Consider the following 26,186-nt stretch of genomic DNA (forward strand, 5'->3'; position numbering starts at 1 on the left):
GGGGATCCCAGAGTAGGGGGCCGACTTCTTCAATTCACCCAGTGCTGCTGCAATACCATCACGGATGCTTGGGTATGAGAAGTGGTCTCTCAGGGGTACGCCCTGTCCTTCCGTCACAGACCCCCCCAACAGTTCTTCTGCACGAGTCTTTCTCAAGACAAGACCAAGGCCCTGCAGATTCAGGAAGCAATAGAGTGCTTGCTGAAAGCAGGAGTTGTTGTTCCCGTTCCGCTTTCTCAACGTGGGTGGGTTACTACTTTTCTCTATTTCTGGTTCCGAAACCCAATGGGTTTCATCGGCTTATTCTCAACCTGAAATCGTTGAACAAGTTCCTCAGAGTGCCCACTTTCAGGATGGAAATTTTGCGTTCCATCATTCTGGCTATGGAACCGGGGGATTATATGGTCTCCCTGGACATCCAGGATGCCTACCTCCATGTTCCTACAGCCCCTTCACATCACCGGTATCTGAGGTTTGCTATACGCCAGCTTCACTTCCAGTTTCAGGCTCTGCCCTTTCCACGGCTCCAAGGGTGTTCACCAAAGTTATGGCTGTCATGGCTGCCCATCTGCTCAGCCAGGGTATACGGCTTCTGCTGTATCTGGACGACCTCTTATTGCTGGCAGGCTCTCCAGAGGAACATCTGCACCTGACGATCACTTGGCTGATAAACTGGAAGAAGTCCTCCCTCATTCCGTCAAAGAGGATAGTTCATATGGGAGCCCTTCTGGACTCTCGTCAGCAAAGGATCTTTCTGACTCCAGAAATGGTTTCCTCCCTTCTGTCTGAAGAGTTCTCAGGTGTCGGTTCACTCGACAATGAGTTCTGGGGTCCATGGTGTCGACATTGGACATGGTGGAGTATGCTCAGTTTCATTCCAGGCCCCTGCAGGGGCTGATTCTATCCAAATGGAACGGGTTACCACACCGGATCAGGACTCAGATGCTGGTGTTGTCTCCGGAGGTGCGCCTGTTGCTGGCTTGGTGGCTTTAAACATCTCATCTCACCAAGGGTCGCCCCTTTTGGATCACGGACTGGGTTGTGCTCACGACAGATGCCAGTCTCCGGGGTTGGGGGGCAGTGTCGGGTCCACTTTCACTTCAGGGCCATTGGACGGCGGAAGAAGCGGTTCTTCCCATCAATATTCTAAAACTTCGGGCCGTGTACAGGGCCTTCCAGTTGTCTGGTCACGCTCTTCAAGGAAGGGCAGTGCAAGTTCAGTCCGACAACGCCACCACGGTCCCTTCACCCAGAGGGATTTCAACTACTCGTGGACAGGTGGGGACTGCCGGAGATGGACCTCATGGCCTCCCATCACAATCGCAAGCTGCCTGTGTACGGGTCCAGGACAAGAGACGACGATGCAAGCCTGGTGGACGTGCTGCCTCAGGTCCTGCTCTTGAGACATTCGTCTTAACGTCCCGGGGTTTTTCCAGCTCAGTCATCAGCACAATGCTACAGGCGCGCAAGCCTGCTTCCGCCAGGATTTATCACAGAGTGTGGCATACTTATTTTCAATGGTGTGAGTCCAGAAACTACGATCCTCAAGCGTTTCGTGTTTCTAGGATTTTGACGTTCCTTCAGTCTGGGTTGGACCTAGGCTTACGCCAAGCTTGTTTGAAAGTTCATGTGTCTGCACTTTCTGTGTGGTTCCAGCGTAGGATCGCTACTCTGCCTGATGTCTGCACCTTTTTCCAGGATGTTCTCAGGATTCAGTCTCCCTTTGTTCCCCCAGTGGCTCCTTGGGATTTGATAGTGGTGCTTTGGGCCCTACAGTGTCCACCATTTGAACCTCGATGGAACTCAAGTGGTTGACAGTTAAGACTGTTTTTCTCCTGGCAATTGCTTCGGCCAGAAGAGTGTCAGAAGTAAGCGTGCTTTCTTGCCATTCTCCTTTTCTGATTTTGCATCCGTCCAGGTTTTCTTCCTAAGGTGGTCTCTAAGTTCCACATTAATCAGGAAATAGTTGTGCCGGCATTTCAGTAACCTGATCTCTCGGCTGGTGAGGCTTCCTTAAATGTTGTCCGTGCTCTCAAAGTTTATGTGGACCGGACTAGTTCCATTCGGAAGTCTGATTCTTTGTTCGTCCTCTTTGGTTTTCACAAGAGGGGTTGGCCTGCCAACAAACAAACTTTGGTCCGTTGGCTTCGTTTGGTTATTTGTGAGGCTTATTCACAGGAGGGTTTACCTGTTCCTGCCTCTGTTAAGGCTCATTCCACTCGGTCTGTGGGTCCCTCGTGGGCTGCTGGCCGTGGCGCCTCGGCTGTTCAGCTGTATAAGGCGGCCACCTGGTCTTCCATACAGACTTTCCTAAGGTTCTATGCATTTGACACCTTCGCCTCTCAGGATGCATCCTTCGGGCGCCGGATTCTCCTGTCAGTGCAGGAGCGTCCCCGCCCTTAGTTGTACTGCTTTGGGACATCCCCAAGGTCAACCCTGTGGACCCCCTATGGAACCTGAAGTAGAAAACAAGAGATATGGTAAGAACTTACCTCTGTTATCTCCTTTTCTACGAGGTCCATAGGGTCCACAGGGCGGCCGCTCTGACGCACCTGGCTTCATATGGGCTATGTGGCTGGTCACAGGTTTTCCGTCTCCCTTTCAGTGAGTATGGTTCTTGTGTGTTCCAGTCTTCCTTCTCTCTGTATTTTTCCTCCTCTGGCCTTGGCTACTTACCAACTGAGGTGTCTGTGGCTGGGGCGGGGTATAGAGGAGGATGTACCCAGTGCATCCTGGGAGCAGCAAAAGCTTTAACTGCGTGGTGCCCGTGGATCCAGATACAGCTATACCCCAAGGTCAACCCTGTGGACCCTATGGACCTCGTAGAAAACAGAGATAACAAAGGTAAGTTCTTACCATATCTCTTGTTATTGCTGGTGCTATGAGGGACAGTCAGCCACAAATTTGTCCTATTAAGCATGATGTTTCCTATGCATCTGAGTACCAGCAATCTATAAGAGCTGGTGAACCCTGTGTATAGCTCTCTAGAGGTGAGGAACAAAAGCATTTATCCGGCCTGGATAATTCCAGCACAAAGCCGTGCTGAGGTCACTGTGAAACAAAATGATCTTTACATTACATGAGAAAGTGACAGGGATCGTCTGTGTGGACTTGAGCATGTACAGATTACACTCTCCTGTATACGATGTGGTGGAGGATGGGCATGTGTTTACAGCATACAGGCAGCTTTTTTTTTTTTTTTTTTTTTATTATTTCCTCCTCATAGATCTCTTTCACTTTAGCAGAAATGGTTTGTTAAACTGGGCCCTGTTCCTGCAATGAGTAGATCTGCCTCCGCCCCCTGACAGCATTACACTATATAACAAATATGTAATGTGAAAGTGCAAGCAGAGAGTTCACATAGACACTGCTGAAGCTGGAGTCATTTCATTATAACCATTATCGCTTTTATGTGTTTTTCTTCCAGTTAAGCTATAATAGGACCTTTGGGGATTTCTTCCTGTGGAAACAGCCCATGGGGTCTCCAGGTAAGCAGCACTAATTTCATTTAGTGACAGAATTTAGCAGTAGGATATATGAGTTTAACTACATTAAAATCTGTGATCTCCTCTAGACGATTGCAGAGCAAATGAAATCGCTGTGCCCAGTGCTCTGTATTGTCAGTCTATAAGTCTGCTTTTAGTAGTATGTCAACTTGTACTTTAATGGCTAGGTTTAAAAATGTTACACGTTCCATTATAAGGGCTGCTCACAGTGCCAAGGTAAATTATAGACAATCTTAGGTAAAGCAGTGAGCAAAAACATTTTTAGAGCACAATAGGAAATATTTGTGGGCAATTCACTCATATTTTATAAAAATGAGTGAGTGCTTTACAGTGCTGGCTGTGTTTAAATAGCGACAGTATAAAGGGCCCTATAATATATTTTAAGAGCTACTCACGACATTATTTATAATGGGAAACTAGCAATTTGTATGACAATCATACGGGGATCACAAATGATAAAGAAAAGAAAACTAACTCTATAGACAGTAAATTTATATATTTTTATGTAGTGCTTGTGCTTGTTTATAGTAGAGAAACAACATATGTCATTTATTTTCCGAAAGCTGTGTCCACTGCACACATGAAATCATTGCATAGAAATATATGTATGGGAAGTCATTATGTTAAAGAGCTTCCTTGCAAGTTAGCGGGGCATACACGGTGCAATATGCACCATGTATGACGACGGCCGATCCGATGCCCGACACACGGAGCGAAGTGGTGGCCGACCACCCGATATGCCGGCACTCCCTCCCTCACCCGCATAGCGCAACATGGGGTCGTACATCACATCCCCTGATCGAGTGAAGTTTGAAGATCTGGGGATGCAATGTATGACTGCACAGGAGCGCACACGGGACGGTATCATGTCCATACACGGTACGATATAGCAGATATATCGTGCCAATCCGTCGGATCGACTACTATATCGCACCGTGTATGGCCGGCTTTACACAGTACAAACTTTACCCTTTGGAATATGTACGTGAAAATAAAATTATTGCTCATTTTCTAGAAATGTCTCAGATACAATTACACTAATGAGCAGTAAAAACAGACTTGAAGACAATTGTAGGATTGTATAATAATATACAGCGACTGAAATGCCCCACGTTGTTTGTTATGTTGCCGTAGAAGTTAAATCTTTGTTCTCAATTTACAGATAGTGCCCTTCATTTTGGTCTCCTGAGCCCGATTAAAACTGAGAATTGTCCCTGATTTCTCAGTGGGAGGGGTCAGAGGTATGTGTTCCTGATATCACTGTGTTATGTGAGGCATCGGTTACTGTGTACACCTTTATGTACATGCTGCACGTGACAAGGGGGGAGTGGAAATGTAATCAATGCAAATATCTATCAATATGTGTTCATGTGGTTAATTATCTATTAACCTGGTCTGTTAATTACAGCTCTTCTGATTTGGAGCATCATTTAGTGTAGGCAGAAATTTTGCGTACCGAATATAAGAGTGATATCACAGCTGCAAAACTTCGGACCATAGTTTGATATGTGCAACTCAGATTGCTGAGTAAAGATACGACAGCCACCTGCAACATCAGGGTGATAATTGCTGTTTTACAATAATAAATAAATAATTTGGTGCCACATCTCCCCAAATAATTAGCACTGGTACTATAGCCTGAGCTAATGAATGGTGCAGCTGGTGCCAGTTGGAACAAAATGTGGGATTCTCTTTTAAACGCGTAATCCAGCGCCAGGCTTAGTGACTTGCAGTTGGACTTCAACTTTAAATCAGGTGCGTCGTGAGTTTGTGTCACCTGGATGCTACTAATAAGTTTTGTGGAAAACCTATATTGCACCCCATTGTGTGATAAATACAAATATTTGCATCAATAGGTAATATATCTGACCCAAAATACATTTAGGCCTCTATTACAAAGCTGCCCGAAGAGCATTTTATATTATGATGTCATGTGACTGTTACGGCAGTGTTCATTGGGGTAGGAAATCTTGTACCTCCTGACGAGAGGAACTGAATGGATCGAGGTATTGTTCCCGGAATTTAGGCACTTGTGTCCCTCACAAAACATTTATTTCTGTTTGAGATGTTTGAACACAATTTAATAGGGAAGGGAAGATTATGCATTTAAAGTGGGTTCACTGGTTAGCTGGGTCCACAAAGCATTTTTTCCTAGCAAAAGATCATGTACAAAAAAAGTCTGATTTTCCTTGAATTTGAAAATTTCACATATAGTAATTTTTGGGAGGCATGTCCTAAAACCATGTGGATGTATACCAAGGTTGTACTGGCCCACATGTGTACAGGGGAATCCTTGGTGGGACCCATTGGCTGAGGGCCCCATTTCCTCCTCTAGGGGTGAAGTTCCAGACCAAGCACTCAAATTATACATTGTTATTCTACTAGATGTTCAGTAACTTGGTGCAGCAGGATTATGGATGAACTTGGGTGCTTGGTTAGTTTCTATGGGAACTACACCAAGATTAGCCCTCCTGCCAATCATATTCTGCGGTCCTGATACACCTCTATCCCCGCCTTCATAAACGGGGCATGTTCTTTGCAGGCTAACTATGTCCACTGTAATGGTTGGCCAAGTCCCACTGTGGTGTCTGGCCACCCCCCCCATCTTATGACTGGCCACACCTCTTAAGTATGGGCCCCTACCACTGCATTCCCCCGGTGGGCTCTTCATGCCCCGCTCCGACACTGGTGTATACCTATGTATGCCTGAGCCAGATGCATTCACACAATATTAGATGTGATACACGTATCTGAATCCCAGGGTCACTGTGTCTGGAGGAGATTATGGAGCTGGTGGTTAGGCTATGAGATTGCTGCAGAGAAATACGTGTACAATATGGAAGAGAACTATTGTTTCTGATTTATCTTGAAAGCAATTTATATAATTCACACAATTCTATACTTCTGCTAAAGCCAAGATTTACATACGGTTTTCATTTTGTTAGATTTCCTGCTCTTGGTGATGTATTTGTGTGAGCTGATTATCATGTGAGGTTCTCGATGCAGAGTGTTCAGCACAGACACCAGCTTTTCCATTGGTTGGACTAAACCTACTTTACCTTTATATTTGTCGCCCTTACTACAGTAATTGCTGTTCGTTTGTAAGCTGGGAATAGAAGATACTTTGGATTCAAATTGGAAAGATCTGATTTACTTTAAGAGAATTTGTTGTGGTTCATTCATTTTGTGTTCCAGTTTTACTCAGAACCTATACAGAACACTTAACAATAATTTAACTATCTCTGAGATCATGTGGACATATATTTAGTTGTTGTGATCTCATGTAACATCCATCTCAGCAGTGTCCCAATTGTCTTTCGATATAGGAATCCCCTCTACCAAAACAGTTGCAAATAAGCTTTCTTCACCAAATCTCATCGCAAAGAAGCTTCTTCCATCATTAACCAATTAACTGACATGGTCGCATGGGATGCGAATGCAGCCAACTGTGCTTCAGCTGACAAGGTGCGACCGCACCGCCCCGCTGTGTTTTTGAAGAGGAAATCCATTCTACTTATGTGCAGAACGGATCTCCTCTGACTCCCCGGACTCTCCTGCAGACCCGGCAATGTCTGACCCTTTTTGCCTGAAAAAAATCGTCCTTTGAGAGGTTAAAGCTTTCTTTGTTGCTGGCATTGTTGTTGCCTGCATGGTCATACTATAAAAATGTTCAGAAGTTCATATTTGGAGCAAAGCTTTGTGTTGCTAAAGCCACAAGGAGCAATAAAAGCACAATGCACAGCACCTATGTGCACCCCATGTAGTTATTTTACACATGTGTACTCCTAGGGGTATATTTACTAAAGGTCAATTGTGACCGATTTTTAAATCCCTAAACAATCGATCAAAATCACAAATCACACAATTACTAATACTTATAAAAAACAAATTAAAAATTGCCTGCTAATAAATGTGTGATTTAGCCCCAGAAACACAACATCAATGTTGATCGATTTTTATTGATTATAAATTGCTGAAAATCGATTAAAATTAATATTTAGTAAATTATACCCCTTAGTGTAGTATACACCGCCATAATAATATAGGACACTCGGACGACGCAGTTCCTCTGACCCCGGTGGCCAAAACTGTCTGTAGTGTGTGTGTGTGTGTGTGTGTTGTTTCGGGAGCTTCTCCTTTTGCAGGGGGTGGGTTATTTAATCTGGTGTACAACGGCGCCATGTGTCGTTACCATGGGTGTAACTACCATAGGTGCAAGGGGTGCAGCTGTATTGGGGCCCAGAGCTGAGGGCGACCCAGCGTCCTTGTCAACCTTACATGTGTTATATACATTTTTCACCAGTGGGTGGTACATAAGGGCCCTTACAAGCTTTAAATACCTAGTTACGTCCCTGGTCATTACATGCTGCATGTAATAGCACTGTGTTGTTCACTGCATCGTCCCATCAACAGCAGACGGGACGATGCGACGAATGACTGTCATGATTGACAGAGCGGGCGTACACACTATATGATGTGCGTCAGAACAATATATCGTACGATATCTTGTATTTACACTGCAGAGGTTCCCGTATAACTGCAATTGTCTAGCTTTTTAAGGATTTTTGCTATATAAGGTTTATAAAATCATTGCAAAAGTCCCAGTAAGAACAGATGACAATAAGCAGGATTTACATGAAATATTGTGTATACTCATTCTGCGGCTGTTCCATTCATTGCTATATGTTATGTTCTCAAAATCTCGCAGACCTTGTCATGGCACTTCAGCTGATGCCTTTATAGCACCTTCAAACATGGAACATTTCCTTTACTGAAATCGTTGTCATGGAGACCCTGAACCTGCAAGACCCTTATCTGTGAGCTAAACACACCTAGATGTCACATCCTGCTACAGTTGTTTGGGTGAAGTCAATTTACACGTTAATTGCAAATAGTCACTGAGGGCCTGATTCAGAGGTGGATGTAGACGCGCCCGCAGCTGTGTCTATTGATGGTCACCTGTCTGCTACTTTATACAAATGGTGCTATAAAAGTCTCTTCCTTGTGTACATCTGTGCATAGGAATGTGCAAGGCCTGAGACGGCCACTGTCAGTGTCTGTACATGCAGTAGTACTGGTTGGTGCATCTTTAGATGCCACCTTCGGTCATACCATCAAAACATTCAGTTCCTTTTTCTGACTATGGCCTCCTGTGTGAGCATTGGAGTGTCTGTGTACATTCACCCAAACACCTGCGACACTCCCATAACGCTTATAATACAGATCATCTCCATCCGTCACCACCCAGGAATGCCCACTACATTTTCTATACACTTCTCACTGCAAATACGAGGTGTGGCTATTAAATAACGAGACTGACGCTATAATTTATGTTTAATTATATTAAGTACTGTGATAGGATCACTGGTAAAGTGGTCTGTGGCAGGTACATTTGTCCCATATTCCTGTCTTATGCGTTTTAAACCCCCAGGAGAAAGTCTGCGGTGTAGCAGGCTTGAGTCTCGGCTTTTTGAAAAGCCGGTTTGGGACCTGGGGGTTGTGGGTGAGAGGAGAGGGAGGGCTCCACCCACGGCCACTCCAGGTTTTGGGCCTTGCAGCCTGGTAACAGGCTTGTTAGGGTTTCCACCTGAGAGTGGCCAATATAAGCCTAGTGTGTTTAGGGCTGAGTGTCTCACCTGGGAGAGCAGGCAGGGAGTTTGCTCAGAGACACTTGAAAAACCTATCTGTGAGTGTTGTGCTGTGCCTTTGTTGCTGGTGAGGGCATTAGGCCCTGCCAGGTTCTGGTAGTGAGGGAACCACCTGTAAAGTTAGAGCCCAGCCAGGGCTAGGATTTATGTTTATGGTTTCTTTATGTTTTCTGTTTTGCACAATAAAGACTGGCGTACTCGAATCCAGACTGGCGTACTGTTTCCCAGCTGCTGTGTGTGTAAGGAAGGAGTCCTCTACCCAGGAGAGGGACCCCTAATCTGACTGTGTCACAGTACATTTTAACTCCGTTCCCCTTCTATGCACGCCCCTTCTGTATCCACACACCGCTGCATTCTTATTTTCCATTGGTCAGAGCCGTGCTGCAGCTCATTATCTGTCAGCTGCCTCAACAACGTAGTTTTCTTCTTTACCTCAGTGACTGATGCAAAACGAGTTCCCTTGAGTACAGATCTGACTTTAGGGAAAAGAAAGAAGTAACACGGTGCTATGTCTGGCGAGTATGGAGGGTGTTCTAGCACTGCAGTTTGTGAAGCAGTTTTTGGCCGAGAAACAGAGAGAGAGCTGTGTGGGCTGGTGAGTTGTCCAGATGAAGGATAAAACCATTTTTCCACAACTCTGGCCACTTTCTTCTGATTCTTTCCTGCAAAGTTGCTAGAACATTTTTGTAGTAATGTGACTCTATACGCACACAAACGGGATCGCTCCACTACGCCCGGCATCGGCAGTGCGTCCATCTCTGAATCAGGCCCTTAACAGTCTTTTAAAAAGAGTGTAATTCCTAAATAAATAGAAATGTACTTGTAAATTTAGTTCCAGTAAGTTTAGGCTAAAGTTGTATATATCAGCAGAGTCTCCTATATTTTTCCATTAAAAGGTTACGTTAATAGGATATGAAGTTTGTTAAATTTAGGAGTCTATTGGGTCCCCTCCGAGAAGATTTTCTATAGATTTCCTTCTCATTCCAGGAATATAAAATCCCATTTTTTATCTCACAAAAATGACTGGGGCTGCTGAATGATGCCCAGCTCCCCGGCGACACTGGCTCACAGAAGTGAGAGTAGTCTTAGCGCTTGCCAGGCCAGTTAGGTGCCAGGAATTGCATGCATGAGCCTCCAACTCCGTTCCAGATTCACCAAAAATTTAAACTAAAGTTTGTTAAAAAGTAAAATAAGTAGAAATTAGAAAAAAATAAAGGGACTTTAAGGAACAAATGGGATCCGGCCAAAATCCTGATAGTCGAGATGCCTGCACTAAGAATGCCGGCGCAGGTATCCCAACACCTGTCAGAATCCCGGCACCGACATCCAGACGGTAAGTAGTGGGGTTAGGGAGAGGGTTAGGGGGTAGGCTTAGACACTAGGGGGAGGGTTAGAGTTAGGCACTAAGGGGGAAGGGTTAGGTTTAGGGTGCGGGGAGGGGGAAGTTAGGTCTATGCACTAGGGAGAAGGTTAGGTTCAGGCATCGGGGAGGAAGGGTTAGGGGTAGGTAGAGGGGGGGGGTTAGAATACTGACCGATGAGTGTTGGTATTCTAACCCTGTGTCGGTGGATGTCTCTGTATGAAATCCATCGGCTGTTGCATTAGAATAAATTTGCATTTGCACTGCGTAAAAATACGCTGTTGCACAGGGATTAACATCACCTTTAAATCAGGCCCTAAGCAAGGACACTCCTTAGCAACATCCATGACCATGGAAACAAACTGGACTGCACTGCTTGTTTCCATGGTTGCAGATGTCACTAAGGATTGTCAGACCTTGTTATATGTCACATGACGTATGTCACATGGCAACATAAGTGTATTTTTCTTTTAAGCTATTGTTTTTTTTATTGTTATGTGATAATGCTTACATGTCATCACAGACTGTTCATAGATTTCACCATAAAACAACAATTTAAAGCAGCAATCCCATAAAAGTATTGTGTGTTTCTTCAGAATAAATCTTCAGAATAAATCTCTGTAGCAAGCCATTATAAGGATCTTGCTAATACAAATGTATCCTTGATTTGTATTTCTAGGCTACTATTACTATTTTTTCGTTTTGGTGAGTTTCTAGTGAATAATTTGACTACAGTCACATGATACATGATGTAGACAGGCTTTGGGATGCCCCTTTGAGCTCTGTCTTCAATGTAAAAACTCCTCTTCCTCTGTGCTCACATGGTATGCTGAGAGCTGTGAGCCAGCCAGTGTTAGTGACAGCCATACTTGCATAGCCAAACTCAATGGCGTTTCTTTTCTTGTAAATATAAAATGAATAACCTCGACCACACTGAAAACAACCCTCTAAAACATGTAATAACACGCTATTTGCAGGAGCAGGCGCAATTCCGATAAGATAGTCACTAAATTAAAAGTGACAATTTGTTTAATGGTTAAACCAGGATGGTTTTAACTTTGGTTTGATAAATTGTGGGCTATTAAATTTGCCCCCTAGAACTGACTTAATTAATTGAATTTTTTTTATCAAATAAAATCTAAATTTAAGCAATTTCCCTTTAAAGTTCCAGAACTGCCAGGTTCCTGAAAGATTCTAAAGGACCAAGATTATTGAGTACTTAGAGTGAAACTAATGACAAAAAAAATGAAACATTTTATTGTAAAATTCAAGGTAAGAGGCATCTACCATACATGTAAAGTCATAGTTTTGTAGTATATAGAGTATGCTGAGTCAGTTCTATAATTAAAATTTTTAATTGTACTTTTTTAATACTTGGCCAACCCTGTTCTGGATATGAACCCTGTTCTGGATATGACCGGGTTGATGGCCGGGCAGTGCGCACACACGGCGTGCGCAAGCCCCGGAGCGAGTGAGAACTTCACTCGCTCGGGGCTTGCAGCAAACCGTTTTGTAGGCGGGTCGGGGGGGGTGGCTGCACAAACGGAGGCGTTCCCGAAGGAATGCCTGCCATTTGTGGGCGGCCCTACTAACATCACACGTGATGTCAGTAATGAACTTCCTGCTCTATTAGAGCAGGAAGTTAACTGGGGCTTGCGGTGGATGAGACCCTACCACAAGGGTCTCGTCACAAGCCCGATGGTCGTGATAATTGCGACCATCGCCAGGCTGCCCGCACAAGCTGTGGGAGGTCACCCACAGCTATGCGAGTGGACTGGAGGCCGATTTTTTTATTTTTTAAAATCTGCCCTGATTCAGAGTGAGCGCTCGCAAATAGCGAGCGCCTCTGAATCAGGACCTAAGTACAAAGAATTGCGGGAGTGCCACGTTTTTTTCGATGTACATCGCAGTGGGGATAATCATGTAAAAAATTATTATCCCCGCTGCGATGTACTAAAGTTAACTCGCAGGGACAGTGGTAGCGATAACCACTGTCCCTGCGAGTTACATCCCAAGTCTTTCACATTTGTGGGATGACTCCTCCTGGGAATCTGATACTGCACATGCGCACAGTGTCAAATTCGGGAGTTGGATGGAGGCTGCAGCAGAGAGATCGTAAGATTCCTCTCCTGCAGGAATGCCTCCATAGGTATAAAGTAGGGATGTGCAGGCTCGGATAGGTTCGAATTTACACGCCGAGTTTGGATTTTTCCCTCCAAAAAATGTGACTCAGAAAGAGGCAAAACGTCATCTTGTGTGGACAAACATCATCATTCCTGAACTTTTGTCCAGGAATGATGATGTTTGTCCATGCAAGATGACGTTTTGCCTCTTTCTGAGTCCCGTTTTTTGGAGGGAAAAATCCGAACTCGGTGTGCAAATTCGAGCCTATCCGAGCCTGCACATCCCTAGTATAAAGTGGTTTACGCCATCTAAGTATGGCGTAAACCTGCGGGGTAAAACTTTGAAGAGCGAAGCTTAGGGGTCAGACCGTAGTCCCCATTGATAATAATGGGGCTGCGATCTGCACCGCTGATTAGCATATTGTAGGAGTTTTCTGTGAAATCCCCTGCATTAGGCTGTTAGTATATAGCGGGAATACATACAATTAGGCAGAAACTAATGCTTCTGCATAATTTTATGAAAATGGGCTTGAAAAATGGTCCCTGATTTTTCAGGTTATTTAGAGTCTCCTTCTGCTAATGTGATCAAGACAGGGAGAAGCAGAAAATGTGTACAATAACGCTCACTAGCAGTGCCCTGCTTCTTGACAGCTCTTTTTAGTGTTTTAAATGTATTTCAATCTCTATGTTAAATACTAGAGATGTGCGGTTCGGATTTACTCGGATATGTTCGGATCTCAAAAACGGCATCTTATTGGCTATCCGGCTGTCACGTGTTTTGGATAGCCAATAAGAGAAATCCGGACTAATCCGAACTTTCGATAATTTGGCGATAAAATTGAATAAAACCGAACCTGCACATCTCTATTAAAAACTAGGATATGTTTTGTTCCATTTTGAACCTGTGACATTTCCTATTTATATTTTATGGTTTATATTATTGAATTTTCATATTATATCATAATCTTGTCTATAAGAGCCAGACACATGTGAGCAACTTTGCAACAATCAAAGAGCATATATGTTATATCTATAGATTTACAGTGCTTTAATGTGGAATTGTATGTCCATCAAAGAGTTCACATGTTTAAATTACATTAAAGACAACTGAAACAAAATTCCATGTTCTCCTAATGGGATCAGATACAAGCAGGTCATGGAACAACACTGACTTGCGCCTGTGTATGTTGCCATCAATCCACAGCATGTGCTTCTGCTTAGCAGGTCTGCAGGAAGGTCATTCACACTTTGCTGACTAAGAGAATAATGTGCTTCCTAAGTCAAGATGTGTATATATGGCGCTGCATATGCACAGTCCACTATTGCTATTTGCAGCGTGTACGCAGGCTGCAATATTTCCGCAATGCATTTGATTTTTGATTTGCACCTGATTCAGAATCAGGCACTATATTATTAACTCCTAATATCTATAAATAAGGTTATAGGAAACACTTATAGATAGAATAAAAAATGTGCTTCTGATTTATAACGGATTATTTTGAAATATGCATCAAATATACTTTACAGCCATTGGTCACAGAGTACACTGGTGTTTATATCCACTTTATGCTTCTGTACAGTTAAACATGAACATAACCTGTTCTCACACACATCTTTTTTTTCCTGCATCCCTATGTGTAACAGTGTGGATAGTAATTGCTGTTTGTAAGGAAATGTAAACAAAATATGAACTTTCTTACATAAAAACAGGTATAAAGAGTATGCTGGAACATGTGTAAAAATGATCTGAACTAAACTATATTTCTGGGGAAACCATGAACAAGGTGAGCTGGTCTAAAGTTTAAAATGGGAGGTAGGGGAGAGAACATTCAAATGCACAGCGAAAGCAAATTCAATGTAAAATATCACAAGTATGGACATTTTCCACACTGAAATAAATAAAATGGCTGATTGGTTTTTTAAAAATGCCCATCTGAACTTTATCTTATGGTTGTTTAATTCCCCTCTCTTTGCCAAAATCTGAATATATCATATAGACACGAATAGACAGATGATTACATCACACTCCTGCGTACAAGGCTTCCCCTATGCTTCTCCACAGCTTATGGAACACACTGCCCCATCTAGTCAGACACTCCACCTCCCTGCAATGCTTCAAACACTCTCATAAAATATACCTGTTCATCAAAGCCTATATGGCTTCCTCCTAACTACACTCTCACTTCCTCAACAACCCTACTCCCACATTGTTCACCACCTCCACCTCTAGTCTCTTCATTGCCCCTCCGCATTAAACTGTAAGCTCTCAGGACCAAAGACCTCAGTCCTATCTCCTGTCTTCACCCACCTTGTCTACCTGTGTAATATATGGCCTTTCTCAGTGCCTATACCATTTTGCTTGAATTCTCCAACTGTTATGGCCTTGTATATCTGCTGGTAAGATGTGATGGACAGAGTGATTATGTTTGTCCCTTCATCGGTAACTAGGCACATTAGTGGGCTAATTATGATCTGATATGCAAAAAAAACCCTAATTTTAGTTTTGTGGGATGACATTTATTAAATGGAGTTATAGGGGCGAAGAATACACAATTACATGGGTGTAAAGTGGCTGGCAGAGCATTATTCTCTCCCAAAATATACTGAAATGTAATATGGCCTCTGAGATTGTGACAAATAGTCATTGATTTATTCTCTCAATGGGAATGTGTGTTTCTCTGTGTATTGTAATCAACATTACATGAAAAAAGTGTCACATAAAGCCACTCTGTATGTCCCCTTACATGATTAATATTATAACTGGGCTAACCTGATCAGTATTGCAGGAAAATAGATAAAAGTTGAACTTAATTAAGTGTAGAAACCTAAAGTACAAATTTCCAGGACGACCTGCAGTCCCACAAACATAGTTGCAAATTAGTTTTCCAAGGTCAAGTCCCAGAGCTGAAATGTGGGTGTGCACTGTTGATGTATTAAGTAGGAAATATGCACATTTGTGGGAATAAAATAGCTCCGTGCCCCCAGATGTTTTGTACCTTAGTAAATGACCTTTTATAGCCCCTCTGGTTATCACTGAACTAATAATTTACAGTTCCAGTATATGGGAAAACGATATGAAATGCCGGCAGTAGGACAAAATTCCAGCACAAGATGGATTTCTTTTCAACAGCAGTAATTCATTTATACATTTATTTTACACTGTGAGAACCAAAGATGAACAGTGAAATGTGTTATCCCTGAAGCTAATCCAATTTTAGACCTATCAAGTTTGGTTTTATAAGAACATTTAACTGCTATCTACTGTAAATTTGGCTTACATATCCCAATATAAAGCAGAAGCTATGTGTTACATGGGAGTTTTTCCTCTTCCCAGTGTAGACCACAAATACTTAAAGCAATTGTGTGACTGACAGAAGTATTGCACTTTGGGCATAGCTGTAGGAAAGAGAGCGGTTGGACTGAATGGCTCGAAATAATATTATTGTTTATGTTGTTGATTTGTATGCCACACAGTACTGGACAGTGGGAAAACAGTACATGCATAAAATGGGCATAGAAGCTAAACAAAATAAATGTAGAAATTAAAACAAAGGGTTGGGAGGGCCCTGCTCATAAGAGAGCTTAAATTCTAATTGCCAGACGACAGAGCAGAACAGGAGTGAGTGTGGCTCTTACTGGAAATTGGGACAGTTGTGAGCGGGATGTAGTTACCAACCTGGTGGTCAAGATGTTGGCACTTAGAATATTCGTGCCAGAATCCCGACAGCAGTCGGAATCCCGATTCCAGAATCCCAACTGCCGGCATCCCGACGGTAAGTATTAGAGTTAGGGGTAGGGCTAGGTTTGGGGTTAGGCACTGTTGCTGTTAAGATGGTCCTGGTGGGAGGGTTATGGTTAGGCTGCAGGGAGGGTTAGGGTTAGGCTACGGGAAACTTGGGTTAGGTTTAGGGGGAGGGTTAGGAAACTTAGCTAATTAGGTCAGAGTTCTGACTGTCAGAATGTTGCCTTCAGTATTCTGACTGCCGACATACTGACCGCCGAGATCCCGTATCCAACCATGTTGAGCATGCATTAGTGTGGGTAGTATTGGTTGGATACCTGTGACATTAAGCAGTTGTTCAGTTCTTTAGATTAAATAAGGATTTTCTGGGATTTCCTGAAACCAATAAAGTGCCTTTTGAATAATATTTTCACCCTTACTTTTTTTGTCCAACCACTTTATTTTCCTGAAACAAGCTTATAGAGCAAATATAATATGATTTGTTTACTCTAAAACAGGCATGCCAAACTCAAAATACCAACCGGGCCGATTATTCAAGGTCTAAGGGGTAAATTTACTAAGATTCGAGTTTGCCAGTCTTGGTTTTAAATATAGGGGGAAAAACATTGCGTAGGGTACCCCCTATGTTTAAAACCAGCACCGACCAAACCGACCGGGGTGTAATGCCATAGCCCAGAGACCCTTTCACCGGGGTTCCGTGGCCAAAGCATTACAACCCCAAGCCGGGGATCTCACGGGAGGTGGGGGCCCCGCCAAGAACGGGTCCCCCCTCTCCCGAAGCATGTGTGTGACCACCTACAGCGCTAACCGGCACACGACTGACAGTGAGTCTGGAGCCGCCAGCCAATCAGTGACCGCTAATTGTAGAGCCCACGTGGGAACTGTCAGTTGCAGGAGCCAATCAGCCACCTCCCCTGAGATCCCCGCCTTGGCCTGACCAGCTTGGGGTTGTAATGCTTTGGCCACAGAGCCCCAGTGAAAGGGTCTCCAGGCTGTGGCATTACACCCCGGTCGGTTTGGTCCGGTGCTGGTTTTAAACATAGGGGGTACCCTACGCAGTTTTTCCCCCCCTATATTTAAAATCAGGACTGGCCCTGCAGCCTGGTGCTGGTTCTTAAATTACGGTGGAACCCTACTAATTTTTTTTCAGCGTAATTTTAGGAACCAGGACTGACTGGCAAGTCCGGGGCTGCTTATACTTTAGGGAGGGGACCCTATGTCATTTTTTTTCAAATAAAAACACTTTATATTAGGTATACAGGCAGAAACATACACAAATCACACTGATCTGTGTATGTTTCTGCCAAACTCGCAGCTCAGGAGGTGGTCTATTTGAAACTTCTATTTCACAGTGAGTTTGCTACAATCTCACACGAGTTTGGAAACTCGATTCTTAGTAAATTTGCAAGTTGCATCTTTTTCATGTAAAGCATACTTGCCGACAATCAGCTCCAGCCTTCCGGGAGGGAGCTGATTGTCAGCTAACAGCGGAGGGGGTGGCGGTGCCGGCCATTTGGTGTCCCATTGGGGCAGGGCCGCACGATCGCGTCATCGTGGCTCCGCCCCCGCTTCACAATGCCGTTATTTTTGGCATTGTGAAGCAGGGGGCGGGGCCACGATGACGTGATTCAGCTCGAATCACGTCACTGGCCCCCCCGCTGCGGAGCTTTCTAGTTTTTTCAGGGGGGATATTGGGAGGGTCGGAGGCTTTCGGGAGGCTTGCCTGCCTTTCCGGGGGGCCGGGAGCGGCACCCGAAAATCGGGAGGCTCCCGGCTAAATCGGGAGGGTAGGCAAGCCTGATGTAAAGTACGTCCTATTTTGGCCGATGGTGAGTTTTTTCGAGTTTGCAATCTCACATGAGTTTTAACAGTGAAAAGACAGAACTTACTGCCAAACTCACTCGAGTTTGTCTTTAGTAAATTTGTGAGATGAAAAACATGCCTAAACTCAAGTGAGTTTGCAAACTCACCCAAACTCAAATCTTAGTAAATTAACCCCTAAGAGTGTGTGGGCTGCAAGAAAAATAAAAAGTCTTCTGTGCAATTTTGAAATGTTTATTATTAATAAAAACCAATGCAGTGCCCCCTGTAGTAGTGCCCTTTATGCAATGCCCCCTGTATTAAAGCCCCTTATGCAATGCCCCCTACAGTTGTGCCCATTATGCAATGCCCCCTGTATTAGATCCCATTATGCAATGCCCCCTATATTAGTGCCCCTTATGCAATGCCACTGTACTTTTGCCCATTATGCAATGGCCCCTGTATAAGAGCCCCTTATGCAATGCCCCCTGTAGTGCCCTTTATGCAGTGCCGCCAGTAGTGCCCATTATGCACTGCCCCTAGTAATGCCCCTAGTAGTGCCCCTTATGTTGTGCCCCCATTAATGCCCCTAGTAGTGCCCCTTATGTTGTGCCTCCAGTAATGCCCCTAGTAGTGCCCCTTATGTTGTGCCCCCAGTAATGCCCCTCTTAGAGCCCCTTATGTTGTGCCCCTTATACTGTGCCCCCTCCCAGTGTAGAACAGGCCCCACACCCCTGTCCAGTACTTACCTGTCTTCACGCTGGCCAATGGGCACCGCTCTAGTCCACGCTGTCAGCGCTCCTGCATAGATGCTGCCACTGACCTCTCATCGCGGGTGACATCATGACGTCACCTGCTCACCCACGAACTGCATCACTGGGAACGCTGGCCCCTAAAGCGATCATAGGCTTCTTTAGTCTCTGATCGCTGAAGAGACCAGCGTTCGCAGTTTTAAATAGAGTAAACACAAATATTATGCGGCCAAGTCCGAGCTCCGATTGCTGCAGGGGTGACTGGGCCGCATAGTATATGTATTTGGATCCACACTGTTGGGCCACATAAAATGTTTATTCAGGCCGCATGTGGCTCGCAGGCCGCAAGTTTGACATGCCTGCTCTATAACATTACAGGAATTCAATAAATAATTTTCTCAGCAATAGATTTGTGGTTGCAGGGTAACAGGAACAATATTGTTGAAAGTAAATATATGTTGTTTGCACATGAATGAAACTTACATTTTAAATGAAACACTTTACATAAAGAGAATAACCCGTGTAGGTTGGAGTATTGTAAGCTGTAATAAAAACATGGGTTTACTGAGAGCGTTTAAAGTAGGGATGAGCGGGTTCGGTTCCCTGAGAACCGAACCCACCCGAACTTCGGGGATCCGGGGCGATCCGAGCCCAAGCTCGGATCTCCCTGTCTGCCCCGGATCCCTCTCCCGAGGCAAAACCTCGAGATCTGCTGTCGGATCTCGAGGTTTTGCCTCGAGCGGCCATTTAAAAAAAAATGCCTTTGCCTTTAATGGGCAAAGTGCTGATTGGCTGACAGAGCCGTCTGTCACGGCTCTCAGCCAATCAGCATTATGGTGCTCATTTGCATGTAGCACGGACTCGTGAGATCCGTGCTACATGCATCTGTGTGATTGACAGTGACACAGAGCACAGATGGGTCAGTGAGACCCGTCTGTGCTGCTGTGTATTTCAATGACACAGATGCACGCACGGACCAGGACATCCGTGCTACTTGCATCTGTGTCATTGACACAGAGCACTAACGGGTCCGTGAGACCCGTCTGTGCTGCTGTGGTAAATAAAAAAAAAAAAACCTGTGTAAAAAGAGAAAAAAATGGCGTGCCCCCCCCCCAAAAAAAGAGCAACCAGCCCCGGGCATTAGTGACCCAGTGCTGGGTGTGCTTAAATACAGGGGACAAACGACATAGGGGTCCCCTGTACTTAAACACAACCAGCACCGGGCTAGTCAGAACCAGAGCTGGTTGCCAAAATACGGGGGACAAACGACGTAGGGGTCCCCCGTATTCTGCGCAACCAGCTCTGGGCTCTGATCCGGTCCTGGTTCTGGAAATACAGGGGAAAAAAATGAGTAGGGTTCCCCTGTATGTTCCAGAACCAGCACTGGACTTTTTCTAGCGGGGGGCTGATGCCACAGCCAGGGGAGCCCTTTCACCGGGCCCCCCAGCCGCAGCATCAGCCCTGACCGCTAGTCAGCCCAGGCCGGGGATCCCTGGAGAGCTGGGGACCCCCCCAATAAAGGGGTCACCCTCTCCAGGGCACCCCAGGCCCAGGCTGATAGCCCGGGGCTATCCCCGCCACCCCTGGTGGCGGTGGGTGGCGGGTTGATTGTGTGGTGTGGTGTAAATAAAGAATATCAAACATTGTCTTTACAAGTAGAACTGCAAGTCCCAGCAAGCCTGCCCCGCATGCTGGTACTTGGAGAACCACAAGTACCAGCATGCAGGGCATTAAGGGCCCACTAGTACCTGTAGTTCACCTGTAAAAAAATGTTTAAAAAAAACACAGGACACACACACCGTGACAGTATAAGTTTATTAAACATACATACACACACACACACACACACACATGTACACATACTCACCTATGTAACCCTGTAGCATCGGTCCACTTGTCCGGTAAAGTATCCATAGGGGACCTGTGAAAAAAAACATACTCACCATCTCCTATGCGAGGTTCTGTCCTCTTCGTTCCAAAGTAGGCATCCCCGGACTTGGCAAAAAAAAAAAAACGAAAACGCGATCCACGAACTTAGTACCGTTCTATAGAACGGTACTTCCCGAATGAGAGCTTAGCGGCGGGGTATCACCATGGAAACCCCGCTGCTAAGCGTTCATTGGCTGAGAGAGGCCATCTCCCGTCTCTCTCAGCCAATGAACGGCTCCCTCCATTGTAGTCAATGCTGGGAGCCGCAAGGTTATTAAAGTTTACCCTGCGGTTCCCACCATTGACTACAATGGAGGGAGCCGTTCATTGGCTGAGAGACGGGAGATGACCTCTCTCAGCCAATGAACGCTTAGCAGCGGGGTTTCCATGGTGATACCCCGCCGCTAAGCTCTCATTCGGGAAGTACCATTCTATAGAACGGTACTAAGTTCGTGGATCGCGTTTTCGTTTTTTTTTTTTGCCAAGTCCGGGGATGCCTACTTTGGAACGAAGAGGACAGAACCTCGCATAGGAGATGGTGAGTATGTTTTTTTTCACAGGTCCCCTAGGGATACTTTACCGGACAAGTGGACCGATGCTACAGGTTACATAGGTGAGTATGTGTACATGTGTGTGTGTGTATGTATGTTTAATAAACTTATACTGTCACGGTGTGTGTGTCCTGTGTTTTTTTAAACATTTTTTTTACAGGTGAACTACAGGTACTAGTGGGCCCTTAATGCCCTGCATGCTGGTACTTGTGGTTCTCCAAGTACCAGCATGCGGGGCAGGCTAGCTGGGACTTGCAGTTCTACTTGTAAAGACAATGTTTGATATTCTTTATTTACACCACACCACACAATCAACCCGCCACCCACCGCCACCAGGGGTGGCGGGGATAGCCCCGGGCTATCAGCCTGGGCCTGGGGTGCCCTGGAGAGGGTGACCCCTTTATTGGGGGGGTCCCCAGCTCTCCAGGGATCCCCGGCCTGGGCTGACTAGCGGTCAGGGTTGATGCTGCGGCTGGGGGGCCCTGTGAAAGGGCTCCCCTGGCTGTGGCATCAGCCCCCCGCTAGAAAAAGTCCAGTGCTGGTTCTGGAACATACAGGGGAACCCTACTCATTTTTTGTCCCCTATATTTCCAGAACCAGGACCGGATCAGAGCCCAGAGCTGGTTGCGCAGAATACAGGGGACCCCTACGTCGTTTGTCCCCCGTATTTTGGCAACCAGCGCTGGTTCTGACTAGCCCGGTGCTGGTTGTGCTTAAGTACAGGGGACCCCTACGTCGTTTGTCCCCTGTATTTAAGCACACCCAGCACTGGGTTACTAATGCCCGGGGCTGGTTGCTCTTTTTTGGGGGGGTGCACGCCATTTTTTTCTTTTTTTACACAGGTTTTTTTTTTTTTTTTTTACCACAGCAGCACAGACGGGTCTCACGGACCTGTCATTGCTCTGTGCCAATCACACAGATGCATGTAGCACGGATCTCCCGGGTTCGTGCTACATGCAAATGGGCACCATAACGCTGATTGGCTTCCTGTCTGCCACTGCAGTGCCACTCCTAGATGGGCCACGTGTTTGTGCCGCCCCCTTGTGTCGCTTAGCATAGTCATCCAGCTTCCTCGGTACAACCTTTTGGCCTAAAAACAATATTGTGAGGTGTGAGGTGTTCAGAATAGAGTGGAAATGAGTGGAAATTAATGTTATTGGGGTTATTAATAGCGTAGGAACAAAAAAAGGCCCATTTATGTGATTTTAGCGTTTTTTTTTTATTTTTTAAGAAAAAATCCAGATCCAAAACACAAAACCCAGAACCCAAAACACGGAAGGGTGGTTTTGGCAAAACCAATCCAGATCCAAAACACGAAGAAAGATCCAGATCCAAAACCAAAACACAAAACACGAAAAGTGTCCGGTGCACACCCCTAGTTTAAAGGTGAAATGGCTGATGCAGAGTTATACAGAAGCTGGATATAATTACACCCGCATTGCCTGCACTGGGAAAAATGCAGATATGCACCCGTAAGCTGAGTTGTATGGATCTGTGACCACACTGCTGCTATACATACCTTTGCTTTCATACCTGTCCTCATTACCCTCGGTGCAGGAGATCCATCCAATAGTTCTGCGTAGACCACAGTTCTGTTGACAAGCCCTCGCCAAACTAGCCTTCATGTAAGTGCCCCATTACGACACCCAGTACTGCCCATCCAGCCACAAGGGGAGATGTGATAACAACTCAGCATTGTCTCTTGGCTCCATAGCGTACGCAGTGCAAAAACACATAAGATACATCCATACTCAACTCTGTATCAGTCCTAAATATTTCATCTTGTCACTTTATGGGATATTTACCTCACACCAATCACTATAGGGGATTGTGACCATTGCAGAAAAAAATAATCTTTAGACATTGAACATCCTGGGTTTCCCCTCCTGCTTACACGCTTTGTCATTATAGATGAACCATACACTCAGCCATAGCATTTGTGAAAACAGTTTTACATAAAATAGGGTTCTTATATAGAAACTATAGAACAGGGGTTGCTTTATTGTAACCCATTTTGTTTTGCTTGACATAATAAAGGTAATAATAAATAATATACAAACACACCACATAAAAAAGTATTTAGCATCGATTTTTGAGAATCATAACTCCAACTTGCATCTGTTGTCCTATTGGACATAGTGACGCTGTTTTACTAATATTTAATGCTTAGGGCCATATTCAATATGGGGCGAAATGACATAATTTTCGCCTATTTCCAATATCCCCGTATTCAATTTCATTGACTTTTCGCTGGTGCAAAAAGTCAATGTAAAAAAACGGGGATAATTTTTCGCTTGCCTTTAGCAGGCGAAAAAAAGTGCAGAATTGGTGTTAAGGGGTGCAGGCGTAAAAAAAATAGGCTGCACCCCTGGGAATGGTCCCTAAAAATGATCTGTGTGAAAAAAATAAAAATCGGGACACACCCCAAAAAATATTTCCATTTTGGGGTTAAAAAAAATATCCCGACAGTGATATCCCGATGCTCGGTATCCTGACAGGGGTCGGGTAAGTATACTAACCCTCCCCCCTTTTCCCCCTAACCCTAATCCTCCCTTCTTGCACCCTAACCCTCTCCACCCCGCACCCTAACCCTCCCTGTTAGTGCCTAAACCTAACCCTCCCCCCTTGGTGCCTAAACCTAACCATCCCACTTAGAGCCTAACGCCCCATAGTGGTGTCTAACCCTAACCTCCCTCCCCCCAAAGCCTAACCCTAACTCCCCCCGTAGTGCCTAACCCTCTCCCCCTCCCCCACCCCCCTGAGGCTAACAGCTAAGATGCCCTGGGATGGCGGTTGTTGAGATTCTGTCATCGGGATATGGACTGGTGTCGGGATTTCGGCCCGGCATCCCGTCCGCCGGCACACTAACTACATCCCCAATCAGACATAGCCTTTTCTGTTAGACTTAATTTAAATGAATGTTGACCTTTGTGAATTTGTAAGTAGTTTCAACAACAGTCCTTTTACATATAAAATATATTATTCCAAGATCAGACCCTTTCTCACCCAGGATGCTACCAAAACCCTTGTACATTCACTGGTCATGTGCAGATTGGACTACTGTAACTTTCTCCTAGCTGGCCTCCCCAAATCCCATCTCTCTCCTCTCCAGTCTGTGCTCAATGCTGCTGCTCGGCTCATCTTCCTCTCCAAACGCTCTACATCTACCTCCCCTCTTTTGCAAGCCCTCCACTGGCTCCCATTCCCTTTCAGAACCCAATTCAAGGCTCTCACACTCACTTACAAAGCCCTCACCCATTCCTCTCCCATTTACATCTCTGATTTCATCTCCCTTCACTCTTCTAGCCGCCCTCTTCGTTCACTTAATACACGCCGCCTTTCATGCCAATTGATTACTTCCTCCCACTCCTGCCTCCAAGATTTTGCCCGTGCTGCTCCTCACCTTTGGAACTCCCTCCCTCTCCCTATCAGACTTTGCACCTCTCTACAATCTTTCAAATGAGCTCTCAAGACCCACTACTTCAATAAAGCCTTCCAGCTCTCATCCTAACTTGCTGCTACATCTTCCTTTCTCCCCGCCCACCCCATTCTGTGTCACTCCTGTTTGTCTTCCCCTCCCTTGAAGAATGTAAGCTCTTTCGAGCAGGGCCCTCTGCCCTCTTGTGCTTCTCCCTACTGTAATTTAATTTATCTCTTACTCCCCACTAGGGCAACTAACACTTGGTTGCTTATACGGGCGTTAAGGTTGCTAATATAGCAATGTTTATCCATGTCCTGTATTGTATTGTATTGTAAGTCAATGGTTACTTTTTTGTCTATGTACTTTGTAAGGCGCTGCGGAACACTTGTGGCGCCATATAAAAAAATTATAATACTAATTATTATATTTGATAATATGTCTCCAGATGTCTCAAACATTTGTTTAATGCATTTAGGGCCTCATTCAGAATTGTGTGCAAACCCGATGTCTTGCGTAAATCTCTGATGGCGGGAGGACTGCGCATGACCTGGGTCCTGCATCGTCGCAAGTAGTGATTGACATTGTGCCCACTTAGGGCGGGGACAGGGCGGCGCTGCCTGCGTTTGGGGTGTGTCTGCCACGTTTTTTGGGAGTGCCAAGGCCAGTGTCTGCGTTTTGCAAAGCAGATTTGCTGGCCTCGCAAGCGGACAAGAGGTGGCCATTCTGAGTAAGCTTAGGCTGCGATGTTAATTTTAATCCTGCGTTCGGACTCTGGTATCGGATCAGAGATGCCGGATGGAGGCGTCTTTTCCCTTCAGATGCCTCCTGCAGCCATTAGCATATTATTGCACAGCAGCTACGTCCAAAGATGTATAGAGGGGATAATTACAAATTACCAACCACGTAGTGAGTAGCTGTATATAAAAGAGCATAGTCAGTCCTCACAAAAGTATAGTGCAAAAAATAGAAAAGAACAATGCTCTATAGTAACAGTCATATGCATAAATCATATATAAAGTGCAAATTTTAATCTCAAAAATTCATATGCGCAAAATCACAGTAATAAAATACATATTATATATAAATATAAAAATAAAATATATAGCACAATAATGATAAAAGTAAAGGATCACTCAATCCATGTAATATATGTACTCAGTCACAGATGTTGAGGCTAATCGGAGCCTTGATTTATATGTAAGTCCGTACAAAGAGCAGTCTCCTGGTGCTAGGTAAAAAACTGTAACCAGCATAGAGTGATGATTACCAGATTCAATGTCCAAGATTATGGCGTCCCTTTAACAACGCTGGCGGAGCTTTTGCAATTTTGGTAGTCCCCTCTAACACAGGTCCA

The 26,186-nt window shown here is 44.9% G+C and overlaps 1 protein-coding gene across 6 annotated transcripts in view; it reads left to right on the forward strand.

Annotated features, from left to right (window-relative positions):
• Positions 1–26,186, forward strand: part of DTX3 (deltex E3 ubiquitin ligase 3) — an 82,258-nt gene that overhangs the window by 22,115 nt on the left and 33,957 nt on the right. For 4 of the 6 annotated variants that reach the window (XM_088465906.1, XM_088465907.1, XM_088465908.1 and 1 more), the window contains exons 2-3: positions 3,428–3,488; positions 4,669–4,747. The exons of 1 other annotated variant lie outside the window; for it this stretch is intronic. The gene's annotated coding sequence lies outside the window, so the exon portion shown is untranslated. Of the gene's footprint in view, positions 1–3,365; positions 3,489–4,668; positions 4,748–11,679; positions 11,787–26,186 lie in introns of those variants that run through there. One more of the 6 variants, XM_088465909.1, reaches the window with a different exon arrangement.

Source organism: Taudactylus pleione, unplaced genomic scaffold, assembly GCF_031769625.1.
Source record: "Taudactylus pleione unplaced genomic scaffold, aTauple2 ptg000065l, whole genome shotgun sequence".
Classification (NCBI taxonomy): domain Eukaryota; kingdom Metazoa; phylum Chordata; class Amphibia; order Anura; family Myobatrachidae; genus Taudactylus; species Taudactylus pleione.